Consider the following 15,197-nt stretch of genomic DNA (forward strand, 5'->3'; position numbering starts at 1 on the left):
AGTCAGTGTTCGGAAAGCGACCAGCACTAATTAATTGTAATAATATTAAAAGTGTTTTTATGGTTTATTCATATTGAATATTCTTTTGCACACACACACACACACACACACACACACACACACACCAGCCACATTATCAGTCCAGGTCACCAGCATTATAGAAAGTGATGGAAAGTGTGCGTGTCACCTAGACTCACTTCTCGAACCGTTACGAGCCGAAGAATTGATTCGATTCGACAAAAATTAAAGAAAGACGGTACATTAAATCTTTAACTGCTTTAGGGGACATGACAGATATGGGTATCTTTTTGCCACACCTAAGCAATCTTTATTTGTTTAGTGTACAATCTTCCTTTTTCTAGGGTGTAGATTTCTAGTTTGTTTTTTTTTCTTAAATCTTTTAAATATTGCATATTTCATGAATTGTGTGTTTGTGTTCCATCAGTGGCTGACTGACTCTATCGTCATGTCACCCTACCTGCAACAAGAGCTGCAACAAGACCAGTGGGTTTCAAATAAATATTTATTTAAATATTAAATATTTAATATTTAGACACTTAAATATTTAAATAAATTTATGTTCAATATTTGAGATTCAAGTTTCTAATGAAGCGAAATGTTTTCAATTGGCAAATAAAACCAACCACACATTGCATGCATGACCGGCCATTTTTTTCAAACAAACTCCAGTAAATACAGAGAACGGTGACACCGCAAAACGAACCATAGACTGCTCTTATTCAAGTAGAAACAGGAGTTAATATAAAACCTTAAAAGTTAGACGTCAATTAGAGAAACATGGTATGTTAAATCTTTAACTGCAAAAGTAAAAATGTAGCTGAGAGGGGTAAGTTTTAACACCATGTTACAGCATACTCCCTGTGGGCAACTGACCTTCTGACTGGACTACTCACTTCTGCAGGCTATATAACCCTTTAACAATAAACACAGAGCTGAAAATGAACGTCTGTGTAAAATTTTACTTATGTTCTGATAAAATCATCTTCCTTTAATATCCTCCAAAGATGTGCAATTTTTGTGGCAACCAGGAAAAACAGGAGATTTGATCATACCAGTGTGTGTGGAAACTACCGCATGAAGTCTTTATTTATGTTGGGTGACACTTTACAATTTAGTAAGCAATAATTTCATATTTGGACAGACTGGAGGACGGAACACATGAATTCATGGAGATCGTCCTGACTGGGACACAGTGTTAGAAATCAAGCGCAGTACCACCCTGTAACCAGAAGATGGCAGATTGTAATCATGTCTTGGAAAGCGCTACTACATATTTGTCTTAATATACTTATGAGAACCTTCTACTGATATCATTATTTATACAGATAATTAACACCTGAATTTAATAGTAACCCTAACCACTTGTATTTTTTTTCTTTTCACATAAAAGCTGTGTACAAAAAGGACCAGCCAAATATCCTCACAAGGTCAAGAATTGCCAGTATTTTAGGGGAGATTTGGTCTCATGTCAGCTATGGATATCTTTTTGCCACACTTAAGCAGTGTTTATTTTGTTCCATGTATGAACTTGTTCTTTTTTTCTAGGGTATAGATTTCTAAGTAGTTTTTTAAAATATTTTATATATTGCATATTTTGTGTCTTGTGTATTTGTGTTCCATTGGTGGAGGACTGAAGTTATCCTCAGGTCACCCTCCTTGCAGTTACAAATGACATTAAATAATATTTATAAAAAGACTGAAACTTAATACCACACATAGCATGTGCAACCACCCTCTTTTATCCTTTCACTTTTTTTTTTAACATTTCAAGTCCAGTAAATACAGAAAATGCTGATGCCACAAAACAAACCATGCACTGCCCTTATTCAAGCAAGAACAGGAGTCAAAATAAAAGTGAGACAAAGTACTGTGCAAAGGTGTGAAAAAATGCTGTAAAGTAAGAATGTTTTTAAAATTTTAAGTTTTATCAAGGTTAATTTATCAATTAACAAAACGGATAGTGACAATGAAGAGAAGAGAAATGCAAATCAAATATTTGGTGTGACCAACCTTTGTTGACAAAACAGTATCAATTCTTCAAGGAAGACTTGCACACAGTTTTTGAAAGAACTCTGCAGGTAGGATGTTCCAAACATCTTGGAGAACTCACCATAGATCGCCTGTCTCTACATATAATTCCAGACAGACTTGATGATCTTGAGATCAGGGCTCTGTGGGGGCCAAACCATCACTTGCAGGACTCCTTGTTCTTTTCTATGCTTTAAGACTGGTTGTATGTTTGGGGGTTGTTGTCCTGCTGCAGAATAAATTTGGGGACAATCAGATGCCTGCCTGATGGTATGATGGAAAAAAGTACACTATTTTGCCAAAAGTTTTGGGACACCCCTCCAAATCATTAAAATCAGGTGTTGTTTTTTAGGGGTTGGGCTCGGCCCCTTAATTCCAGTGAAAGGAACTCTTAATGCTTCAGCATACCAAGACATTTTCGACAATTTCATGTTCCCAACTTTGTGGGAACAGTTTGGGGATGACCCCTTCCTGTTCCAACATGACTGTGCACCAGTGCACAAATCAAGGTCCACAAAGACATGGATGAGCGAGTTTGGTGTGGAACTTGACTGGTCCTGACCTCAACCTGATAGAACACCTTTGAGATGAATTAGCGTGGAGACTGCAAACCAGGCCAAAACTGGGAAGCCTGTCTTTACATGCACATGAATTTAATATGGAGTTGTCCTGCCCTTTACAGCTATAACAGCTTCTTCTGGGAAGTGTTACATCCCAGAAATAAAGAGTCACAGAGTAAGGGAGTAACAGAAAAATGTATAAATAAAATTAATAAAACAATTCCAGCATTTTATTAACAAAAATTACAAATCACAAAATAAAATAGGAAGCAAAAATAGACTTCAGGAGGGGGAAAGGCCAAAACAACAAACAAAAGGACCCTCTGACTAGTTAGGAGGTAAAATTGACAAAATAAAATATACTTAACAACAGAAATGTATGCTAACTCCCTAGCTAAGCAAAAACAGGTGAAAAGGGTTCACAGAAACGGTTCAGCACCCACCTCCCTACGGCTTCCAACAAACAGACAAGTAGCATCAACGCCAGTAATCACTTAAGTTCAGTAGGTTATAATAGGCCACAACTTTGAGTAATGCCAAGTCCACACAGCACGATTTTCAACACACAACTTTGAGTAAGTTTACACAGTATCAATCTCTTTAATAAACACCACAACACAAGGCAGGCAAGAGGCACAGCACTCTGGAAGACAAGCTTCAATGTGGAAGGCATGTTAACAACTTTTAAGCTTGCAGCCTCTGCACAGTAACAAGCAGCATGTATGAGCAATGATCTCCCTCTCCTCCATACCTTGTTGAGCAGCAGGGAACACACACAAACACAGAAAGAGAGAAAAAGCACACAGCAGCATATAGTGTCCAACAATAACATTATATAAATAAACAACCATGAAAAGTAACAGAAGGCTTTCCACAAGGTTTAAGAGTGTGTTTATGGGAATTTTTGACCATTCCTCTAGAAGCACATTTGTGAGGTCAGACACTGATGTTGGATGAGAAGGCCTGGCTTGCAGTCTCCACTCTAATTAATCCCAAAGGTGTTCTATCTGGACCTTGCTTTGTGCACTAGTGTGCAGTGTAGCGCGCTAAGCGGGGACAGAGAACAACACACAGAGCCAGGGAACATGTTAACACCAGTTTTTTTATCACTAAACAGAAAAATAGGGAACCTCAGGATATCCTGAAATGAACTCAGGATAGCTGGTGAGCAAAAGGGAGGAAAGAAAAATAGCAAAAAGAGCCAACTAGGACGATTCTTCCCTGAAGGGGCGTAGAAGGGGCCGAGGCGGGCTGGAGGCAGCAGCGGGGTCCTGGCGAAGGCTGAAGACGTCAGGAGACGGCTGGTGCAGATCCAGGAGGGAGGCAGAGCTTCGGCGGTTCCACAAAGGCCTGGCTTTAGTCTGAGCTGCCTGTAAACAAAGCATAGCGTTCCTGTTAGTCCAGCAGGGGGCAGGCCTTACCTCGTGTGGCCGGCAGGGTCAGTCTCTCCGTTGTGTTGTTCTGCTGGTGGGCAAAGAGCTTAGCAGCACTTTCTCTCCGCCCTGCAATGCATGCGTGTGGCGGTGTGCGTGGCACCGTCACCACAGTCATGTTGGAACAGGAAGGGGTCATCCCCAAACTGTTCCCACAAAATTGGGAGCATGAAATTGTCCAAAATGTCTTGGTATGCTGAAGCATTAAGAATTCCTTTCACTGGAACTTAGGAGCCAAGCCCAACCCCTAAATTCAATGATTTGGAGGGGTGTCCTAAAACTTTTGGCAATATAGTGTATCTGTTTATATTTCTCTGCATTAAGGACACCATTAATTCTGGCCAAATATCCAACTCCATTTGCAGAAATGTAGCCCCAAACTTTCAAGGAACCTCCACCATGTTTCACTGTTACCTGCAGACACTCATTACTGTACCGTGTGTGAGCGTTCTCCTTCTCAGAGAACCACCTTCTTGGGGGTAGTTTGGGATTACAGGATGCAGGCATGTCTGTCTCTTGCTCAGGTGGCTTTCATCCTGTCAGCAGTGAAAGCTGAAATGCAGACAGTGCCCAGGCTTTCATCCCTGCAGGCATCCCCTCAGGGTCATAAAAGTTACATACCATGGGTTTCGTACCCTTCTTATGTGGAAAAGACCTGACCTTGGGTTCCTGACCTTAGGTCCCACTCTATGAGCATGGCATTGTCGCAAAGCTCTTTTAATGGATGCCTCATTTTCGGGCTGTTGAGCAGACTTGAATGGCTTCCCCACCCAGGGTCTCTGGGGGGGCCCTTATCTCTCATGGCACATAAATTGCTTTTGTAGCATTGAAACACTTTCTCCCACACCTCAGGGGCTACTATGTGTAAGTGCACACAGACAGCACTATGGTAGTTTCCAATATCAATCTTCAGGGTGGTCTGTGTTCTGCTCTTAAAAGAGACCAGGGTCCGTATTCACAAAGCTTCTTAGAATTCTCTCAGAGAGCTCCTATCTTAGCCTAAAAAGTCCTAGCTGGGAGTCCTAGACTAAAAGTGATTTAGGTAACTTCTCAGAGCAACTCTGAGTAAGGAAAGTACAAAAACCTTTATCTTAGTAAGAAGGTGTGGTTGACCCCATTGCTAGGGATGACGCAGCAATTCAAGGACTGTAATAGGTTGATAAAAAATCTGTAAAGGTCTTAAAATGTGCTCTTTGTGAAAACAGAATATATGATAATAGAATGGACCAGGGGCGATTCTAGAATATTCATTTAAGGGGGGCTCAGCCCCAAATGAGGGTATAATAGTAAAAAATAAATAAATAAATAAATAAATAAATAAAATAAACGTTTGACTAACCGGGTAGGATGGTAAACTTATTGCAGCATTCCACTGTATTGCATAGATGTGTATAACATTTGAGTACTGAACAAGCCAAATACGAGTCTTCCTGATCTCACACACACACACACACACGCCCTCTGATCTTTGCTCTGCGACGCCGTGGTCTGTGGATTGAAGAACGCGCTGAAAGACAGGGAGGAGCCAAAGTCTGCCGCCGTTTTCATATGAAATTTAAAGGGGACTGAGACGAACACCGATTTGTGTACAGTTTATGGAGAATCGCAAATCAATATATGAGACTGTGAAAGCACTTCAGTTTGTGTGATCAATCTGCTGATGGAAGGTTGTGACAGACACAAAGTCATCACTACTGCACTGTTGCATTTTTCCAGTTGCCAAATACCTCAGTGTTGTAATCACTTTCATTTCTGGCATTATGGCATTACTACAGTACTACTAAGAATTTTCTTAGAATTTCGTCACTAGGAGCAACTTTTAGGCTTAAGAAGCTTTGTGAATACGGGCCCAGGTTTCTCCCACTGAGAGTCATTTTCATCCCAGGGCATGTAAATCAGGTACTGACGCCTGTGGAGTGGCATCTCCACCCACAAGTGGTGGAGTGCATTTGTCAGATTTTTGGATGGTTGGAAGTGGATCTGTTCACCTCCGAAGAGTCGACCCACTATCCTCGATGGTTTTCCCGTTCTCACCCGGCCCCTCTGGACCTGGATACTCTGTTACAGATGTGGCCAAGACTCCACTGGTACACCTTTTCCCCGGTTGCTCTTCTCCAGATTGGATCACGATGGGCTAATGTTTGTGGTCAAACTTATTAGAGATGCGCTCACATCTCCCACTCAACGTATTAATGCCATAACTGTAGTTGAACACAACTGCTGTTATAAAGACCACGTGACAGTGATACACTTTTTGTCATTCTTCTTATATTTTAGCAGCTAAATTTTTAGCTTATAATGCTCCTTCTGTAAACAGAGAACTTTTTTGTGCTGTGTGAGGGTATCAATTTCAATCTCCAATTTTCTGTCCAGCAGGGAGGGTGTTGGGGTGGCTGCAGCAGGCAGGATTATCTGATACACTGGCTGAGGATCGCACACCTGCGATGTTGATGGCCCTGGTTCCTCTGATGGCTCCATGCTGCAGAAAATGCGGAAAACAATTCTTTTATTTATTGTTTTGTTTGTTGTTCACATGCGAGAGCACATGGTCTGTATATTAAACAGCACTTGTTCTTGATATTTCTCTTTATTTGCCTGTTGCCTACTTGTCCTACTTTTGTTGTATTCTCATAAGCTGGATCATTGAGCTGTCTGTGCCTTCCTTCAGCCCAGTGACAGATATTTCCGAATGTCCAAGTACATTAAATACAGTTTCCGCTACCTGAGACAGTTGTTTAGCGGGTGGTCCTCCACCTAAAAACACAGTAACTTAGATGTATAGTTCTGTAGGCATATTTAACCAAACCAGATATAGTAAGAAACTGCAACATCACTCACCTGTGCTTGAAGAATCCCGTTTGTGTACTGCAATCTCCCTCCTGGCTTGAGACTGCAACACATACCACCACTTTTCACATTCCTCGCTGGTGCACACAACCAGAGGGAATGAGGAGTTTATCTGCTGAGATATTTTCTCCCAGGTCTGCCTCTTTCCTTGAGCTGTTGTCACAGGCACACAGGACTCGACCTCTCACCAGCGCACTCACTCACCCGAATTCTAATTTAGTTCACCTGCACCTCGTTTCACAATCACCTCCACTCCTCTATTTAAGCTCACCCGTTTCACTGCCTCTCTGTCTGGTCTCACATAGACGCCGACTTACTATCTTACTAATGTTAGCATTAGCCATTGCTTTATTCGCTCTATGCCTCTTTTCCTACTGCCATTATCTTCCCCTTTTTTCCCTACACACTCGCTGCCATCTCCAGCCCCACTTACCTCCATGCACGGCATGGTCATCTGCTGCTCCCTCCTTCCAGCTCCGGTTTCCATTGAGCTCCAAAAGCTGAGTATTATCCTCTTTCCTATCTCCACCTGTTTCCAGCCAAGCTCAATAAACATACCCCTGCCGGGGTTTAAACATTCCTTTCTGGCAATCTGTGACAGCTGTGACGCCAGAGCCAAATTTACCCTTTAAAATTGCTTTATTTTTTTCAACTAACTGAGCTAAAAGTAAACACTGCTCTTCTGTCAAATTTGGTTTTCTTGTTCTTTTACTTCCTTCCATCTAATTTCACAAAGAGTGCATTTTAAGACCTTTTTTTATCAACCAATCACAGTCCTTGAATTGCTGCGTCATCCCTGGCAACGGGGTCAACCACACCTCCTCACTAAGATAAAGGTTTTTGTACTTTCCTTACTCAGAGTTGCTCTGAGAAGAGCAACTCAGACAAAGTCCTGGAATTCTCTGTTCAGCTACAGACTCACTCCATACACCGAGGTGACCAGATTGCAGCCTCCGGTAAGGCTAAAGGGGGAGGTGTGTGTATGTTTATCAATAAATCATGGTGTGTGGATCTACAGACTGTTTATAAGCATTGCTCACCAGATGTGGAGTTTTTATTGCTGAAATGCCGTCCCTACTATCTACCAAGGGAATTTACTGCTGTGTTCATGGCCGCTGTTTACATTCCTCCGCGAGCCAACTCCACAGCCACACTCGGCAAGCTCCACTGTGTTTTCAGCCCATTAGAGACGGCTCATCCTGATGCTGTTTTTATCGCCACTGGTGACTTTAATCAGTGCAATTTACGGACTGTATTTCCCAAATATCACCAACATGTGGACATTCCCACCCGCGATAATAACACACTGGACAATGTTTACAGTAACATACGCGGTGCATACAAGGCTGCACCCCGCCCCCACTTTGGACTCAAACAAACAAACCCTGTCACCAAACAGGTTAAGCTCTGGACCCCAGAGACTGAGAAGATCTTGCAGGACTTTTTTGCTGTGACAGACTGGGATGGGTTTAGAGCTGCAGCAACTTGGGAGGACTCTTCTATCAGCATACAGAATTATGCTGAGTATGTGACTGGGTACATTAGCACTTGTGTTGATAACATCATTCCCACCATACAATTCAGGAAGTTCCCCAATCAGAAGCCCTGGATAAACAATCAGTTATGCCACATGCTGCATGCTCGATTATTTGCATTTACTTCTGGTAATGAATCAGAGTACAAAGCTGCTAAGTTTGGACTGAAAAAAGCCATTACAATGGCCAAGAGACAGTATAGAGAGAAGCTGGATAGAGTTTAGACTCTAATGCTGATGCCGGGTGGATGTGGCAAGGTCTGCAGCACATCACAGACTACAGGCCCACCACAAACACTACAATCAGCTCCTCAGACAGCCTGCTGGATGACCTCAACACTTTCTACACCCGTTTCGAGACCTCCAGCGACAACACAGAGTGGAGGCACACACACACTGGGACCACCCAACCCCCCTTCTCCACTCCTACTGTATCATCAGCTGCAGTATACAGAGCACTGAGGCAGATCAATCCCTGCAAGTCAGCAGGGCCAGACAACATCCCTGGGTGGGCCCTCAGAGCTTGTGCTATGGAGCTGGCTGATGTATTCACCTCCATCTTCAACCTCTCCCTCTGTCAGAGCACCATACCCACCTGCTTCAAGACCACAACCATCATCCTCCTTCCCAAGAAGAGCCCCCCGACCTGCCTGAATGATTACAGACCAGTAGCACTCACTCCAGTCATCATGAAGTGTTTTGAGAGAGTTGTGCTGGCCAACATTCAGAGCAGCATACCGGACACATTAGACCCCCTGCAGTACGCATACCGGCCCAACAGGTCCACCTCAGATTCCATTGCTGCTGCCCTCCATATTTCCTGTTCTCATCTGGAAGATAAGGACACCTACATCAGGATGCTCTTTTTCGACTATAGTTCCGCCTTCAACACGTTCATTCCCCATAAGCTCACCCACAAACTATTCGCACTAGGACTACACCTCACACTCTGCAACTGGCTTCTGAACTTCCTGACTGGCAGACCACAGTCTGTCAGGATTGGAAACGGAACCTCAGCCACCATCACAACGAACATTGGCACCCCACAGAGATGTGTTCTTAGTCTCAAACTCTACACACTGTTCACACATGACTGCGTCACATCCCACAAGGACAACATTATCCTGAAGTTTGCTGACGACACTGCAGTGATAGGACGGATCACTGGTGGGGACAAAGTGGCCTACAGGAGGGAGGTGGCCAGTCTTGTGACATGGTGTGAGGACAACAACCTCACCCCCAACACAGACAGGACAAAGGAGATGATAGTGGACATGAAGGAGGAAGGAGAGGAGAACTCATCAGCCACTGTTCATCTGAGAGCTTGAAGTCGAGAGGGTGAGCAGCTTTAAATACTTGGGGATACACATCAGCGAGGACCTCACATGGACATTCAACCAGCTGGTTAATAATAATAATAATAATAATAATAATAATAATCATACATTTTATTTATAGGCGCTTTTCTCAACACTCAAGGACACCGAACAATAAGTTACAAAACAAAGCACATAGAAACAATACGACAAAAAACAAACAACAATTACAAAAAAACTAAATACAGAAAAGACTGTGACTGTGTGAGAGGGCAAGTAAGATTTAGGAAGAGTAAGCAAGCTTAAACAGGTGAGACTTAAGTCTAGATTTAAAGATAGACAGTGAGTCAATGTTATGGATGTCTGGAGGTAAAGAGTTCCAGAGCCGGGGAGCAGAGCGACAGAAAGCCCTCTGCCCCATGGTGGCAAGACGAGCAGAAGAAACAGAAAGATGAAGAGAAGAGGCAGATCTAAGAGAATGAGAGGGAACATGAATATGGAGAAGGTCAGACAAGTAAGAAGGGGCAAGATTGTGAATAGCTTTATAAGTGAGAAGGAGAATCTTAAAGTCAATGTGAAGCTTGACCGGAAGCCAGTGAAGCTGCTGCAAAACCGGAGTGATGTGGTGAAATGAAGGAGTTTTAGTGATATGAGCTGCTGAGTTTTGAACCAGTTGAAGTTTAAGAAGAGATTTATGATAGAGACCAAAAAGAAGGGAGTTACAATGATCAATACGGGAGGTAACAAGATTATGAACAAGAATAGCAGTAGCATTCTGTGTGAGAGAAGGACGAAGACGGTTGGTATTACGTAGATGAAAATACGCAGACCATGTAATGTTATTATGTGATTGAAATGGCAGTGTACTGTCCAGGTGGACACCCAAACTCTTAACCTGAGTAGAAGGGGAAACACCAGAATTGTCAATTGAGAGGGAAAAGCTATTTATTTTAGATAAAGTTGATTTAGTACCGATTAAAAGAAACTCAGTTTTCTCACTATTTAATTTGAGGAAATTGGAAGAGAACCAGGATTTGAGTTCATTAAAGCAGTGAGGAAGGAGGGAGGGTAGCATTAGGTTTGCTAGAGTAATAGAGTTGGGTGTCATCCGCGTAACAGTGGAAGAAAATACTGTATTTTCGAAAGATATTGCCAAGACGAAGAAGGTAGATGATAAAAAGAAGAGGTCCAAGGACAGAACCTTGCGGGACTCCAGTGTTAACGGGAAGATTTGGAACTAAAAGAGTGTAATTTGATAAACTGAGTGCGCCATGATAGATTTGATTTAAACCAGTCCAGGGGGTGTTAGTAATGCCAATTAAGATAAGTTGATTAAGAAGGATGGTATGAGAAATGGTATCAAAGCCCGCACTTAGACCAAGAAGGATAAGAATGGTGAATGAACCAGAATCAGCTGCCATGATAAGGTCATTAGTAATTTTTAAAAGGGCAGTTTCTGTGCTATGAAAGGGGCGAAAACCAGACTGGAAATGTTCATACAAGTTATTACAAGTTAAATGAGAATTAAGTTGAGAAGCAACTATTTTTTCAAGGATTTTTGAAAGAAAAGGTAAGTTGGAGATAAGGTGGAGATTATTGAAATTACTAGGATTGGCACCAGACTTTTTCAGAATTGGAGTAATAGCAGCAATTTTAAGTGGCATAGGAACAATTCCAGTAGTAAGAGAGGAGCAAATGATAGCAGAAATAAGAGGAATCAGAGAGGGAAGACAGGCCTTGAACAGAACAGTGGGAAGAGGATCCAGCGAACAAGTAGAAGACTTAGACTTACGTATAAGGTCTGAAATATCTGAAATGGTGGGAAACTGGAAAGCAGAGAAAGAATAAGGAATAGGGTTAGATTCAGAAGAAGTGGTAAGGGAGGATGGTGAGCCTATGTGCAGGTGAATTTTATATATTTTATCATTGAAAAAGGACATCAGAGAGTTGCAAAAGGCAGATGAATATAGATGAGAAGGTAAAGAATATTGGGGACTAAAAATAGTATTGAAAAGTGAAAACAGCATCTTAGTTTTGCCTTCTTTGGAACATATCAAGCCAGAATAGTACCTGGATTTAGTATTAACAATACAGTTCTTATAGCGCAGAGTATGACAGAGTATGTACAGATCTTTATGGACAGTAAGACCAGTTTTCCTATAAAGCCTTTCAAGCTTTCAAGCCTTTCAAATACCTTTGGCTTTTATTAGCTGAAGCTCAGAAGAAAACCAAGGTGCAGAGTGAGAAAAGGTGACAGTCCTTGTTTTCAGAGGAGCAAGAGAATTAAGTATACTATTGAGACCATCATTATAATGAAGAACCAGATCATCAGGGTTGGATAAATTGTTAATGTTCATAAGACTATCAATACCACAGGAAAGAGCATCAGAATTGATGTCCTTAATATTGCGAAATGAGATGACACAAGGTTGCTTGATTACAGAAAGAGAGAGTTGAACATTGAATGAAAGAACTAAGTGATCAGTTATAGGGAGATCATCAGCAGGACAAACCGAAGGAGTAAGACCTGAACAGCAAATTAAGTCCAAAATGTGTCCCTTTGAATGAGTAGGAAAGTCAATATGCTGCCGAAGACCAAAAGTCTCTAGACAGGCAACAGTCACTAGTAAGAGGGTGGTTAATATTGTCAATGTTTATATTAAAGTCACCCAACAATATTATATTTGAGGAAAAAATGATTAAGTGGGCGAGAAAAGCCGCAAAATCAGATGTAAATTGATGTGATTGATTTTCGGTTTTGTGGGGGGCTGGAGGGCGATAAACCACTGCAACGATGGTGGGAGTGGGCCCAGGGAGTTCACACACAGTTGATTCAAAAGAGTCAAATGCAGGAGCGGACACTGGCAAGACTTTCCACTTCTCATGATGATTAATCGCGAGACCACATCCTCGGCCAGAGCCACGAGGTTGACAGATATAAACAAACCCAGGAGGGTTTGACTCAGTGAGGGTGGAAAAGTCATTGGGTTGTTGCCAAGTTTCTGTCAAACAGAGAAAGTCAAACTTTCGGTCGGTGAGGAGATCCTGGATAAGATGACCCTTGCTCGTAAGAGAACGGATATTTAGTAGACCGAAGTTTATGGTGGTGTTATCACATTTGACATTAGCATTAGCCGACCTACCTGGTCTAGCCACCACACTGTGATCAACACAATCCGGCCAGTGTAGCATGAAGGACGTCGAGAAGAAGTCCAGATGGATTTTATTCCCGTAGGGTTGTCAAAGTGGAAACTCCAACTCGACCCTCGATGGATGTATCTACGACGAGGCAAGCGAGCAATATCCGTGTGAAGATGTAGCGTGGGCAGAGGCTCCGACAGGTGAAGGCGAAGCTGGAGCAGCTCAGCAGCTGATTACTGGAGCAATCCTGTCGCAGGTTTGTAGACAGGTAAGAGGAGAAGCCAAACGATGGCATACCAGAAATAATATTGAGAGTGTCTTAACCAACTGCATCACTGTGTGGTATGGCAGCCCTACTATGAGGGACCACAAGCATCTGCAGAGAGTGGTGAAGACTGCTGAGAAAATCATCAGGACTCCACTGCCCTCTCTGCAGACCATTTATCACCTCAGAGTCCACAGGAGTGCTGCCTCCATCGTTAAAGACCCCACCCATCCCCAACATGGACTGTTCACACTCCTACCCTCAGGATGGAGGTACAGGAGTGTGAAATGCAGGACCTCTAGATTAAGGGACACCTTTCCCTCAGCCATTAGACTTTTAAACAGGTAGCCAGAGGACACCTGTCTAGTTTCATCTATCTCATAGATAAGCTGAACTACAGTGCTCCTCTTCATACTGCACCCCCTTAGGTAGTGGAGTTCTATGGGGCCTCCTTAGGTAGGCACCTTCTGGTCTCTCATTTTCTGGTCTCTAATTCCCATAGCATCAGTTATAGTGTATCTGGGTTACATACAAAACCTGGTTTAGCTTCTGCCAGTTCTTTGCTGATGGCACTCTTGGACATCTTCCAAAGTCGAAGGGAAGTAAACATGTCTATGCTTCTGAAAATTGCCTTTCTTTGTGCTTCTTCAAAATAGATTGAACAGCACATCTCAGCACAAGCCCCAGTCTGCCTTGAAATCTGTGCCTGGGAGAGACCTTGCTGATTCAGTAAACTACTGTGTGTCTTGGTGCTGTGCTCAGTCTTGCCATGGTGTATGACCTGTGACATGAAACTGTCTTCCACAATCTCACCTTAATAGCAGAGTTTGGATGATCCTCACCCAGTTTTGAGCTCCTACACAGCTGTTTCTTCTGTGTTTCAACCTACGTATGAAATTGATGATCATTAGCACCTGCTTGGTATAATTAATCATACACCTGACTCTGAGCCTACAAAATCCCTGACTGTGTGCAAGTGTAAGAATTGATGCTGGTTTGTAGCATCCCCTAAGCCATCTGGTTTGTATCAAATCAAGTACCATGAGTTTAAGTACCTCCTGATCTTCTCTTAAAACTTGCTGATGACTGGAGCAACCAACAGTGGGGTTCTCCATCACTCCTGCCTTCTCATTTGTTTCTTTGGTGTGATAAATCGTCACATGACAGCTGTGGATAGCTCCTAGCCATGTGTTTTACTGACTTCTCCCTTATTACAAGGGTTGTGTGAATTGTGTGATTTTAAATGTCTAACTGCAAAGAACTGCATTAGTGTTGAGCAACACTTTACAATTTACTTTAAAAACCCAAATATGATTCAAATTCATTCTTAATTGTCTGAAAAAATAATCCTAAAATTCCTTAAAATATAAGCAAGACAATATATTTGAATGTTAATTCAAATAATTAATTTTTTGACAAATTGGAGGATGGAACGCATGAATTCATGGAGATCTTCCTGACTTCCGGAATGTTATAAATCAGGTGCAGTACCTCCTGTAACCAGCAGATGGCAGATCGTAATCATGTCTTAATATACTGTGCTTATGAGGACCTTCTACTGATATCGTAATTTATACAGATAATTAACACCTGAATCCAATTATTTAATAGTATTTTTTTTTTTTTACTTTTTATGTAAAGCTGTGTACAAAAAATGAGTCCTTGAAAAATGAGAATCTTGTCCTCACAAGGTTAAGAATTGCTAGTTTTTTAGGGGACATTTGGTCTCATGACAGCTATGGATATCTTTGAGCCACAACTATTGTGTTTCTGATCAATGTTTATTTGTTCAGTGTACAAGCTTCCTTTTTTCTAGGGTGTATATTTCTAGGTAGTTGTTTCTTTTATATATTGCATATTTTGTGAATTGTGTGTTTGTGTTCCATCAGAGGATGACTAGCTCTATCCTCATGTCCTCATGAGCTGCAACAAGACCAAACAAATCCATGGGATTCAAATGACACTAAAATAATGTTTATCAAAAGGCAAGTTCAAGACCTGGAATAGTTGAGATTCGAGTTTCTAATGAAGTGAAAGCAAGTCTTCAACATG

At 42.0% G+C, this 15,197-nt stretch overlaps 1 long non-coding RNA gene across 1 annotated transcript; it reads right to left on the reverse strand.

Moving 5' to 3' along the window:
- Window positions 1–375: 375 nt before the first annotated feature.
- LOC131346685 (uncharacterized) lies at window positions 376–7,315 on the reverse strand. Its single transcript, XR_009203659.1, has 3 exons — window positions 6,881–7,315; window positions 6,649–6,796; window positions 376–6,521 (listed from the first exon to the last, which is right to left on the reverse strand). It is a non-coding gene; the product is annotated as an uncharacterized LOC131346685 (long non-coding RNA).
- Window positions 7,316–15,197: the final 7,882 nt, after the last annotated feature.

The sequence above is a fragment of the Hemibagrus wyckioides genome, linkage group LG26, assembly GCF_019097595.1.
Source record: "Hemibagrus wyckioides isolate EC202008001 linkage group LG26, SWU_Hwy_1.0, whole genome shotgun sequence".
Lineage (NCBI taxonomy): Eukaryota > Metazoa > Chordata > Actinopteri > Siluriformes > Bagridae > Hemibagrus > Hemibagrus wyckioides.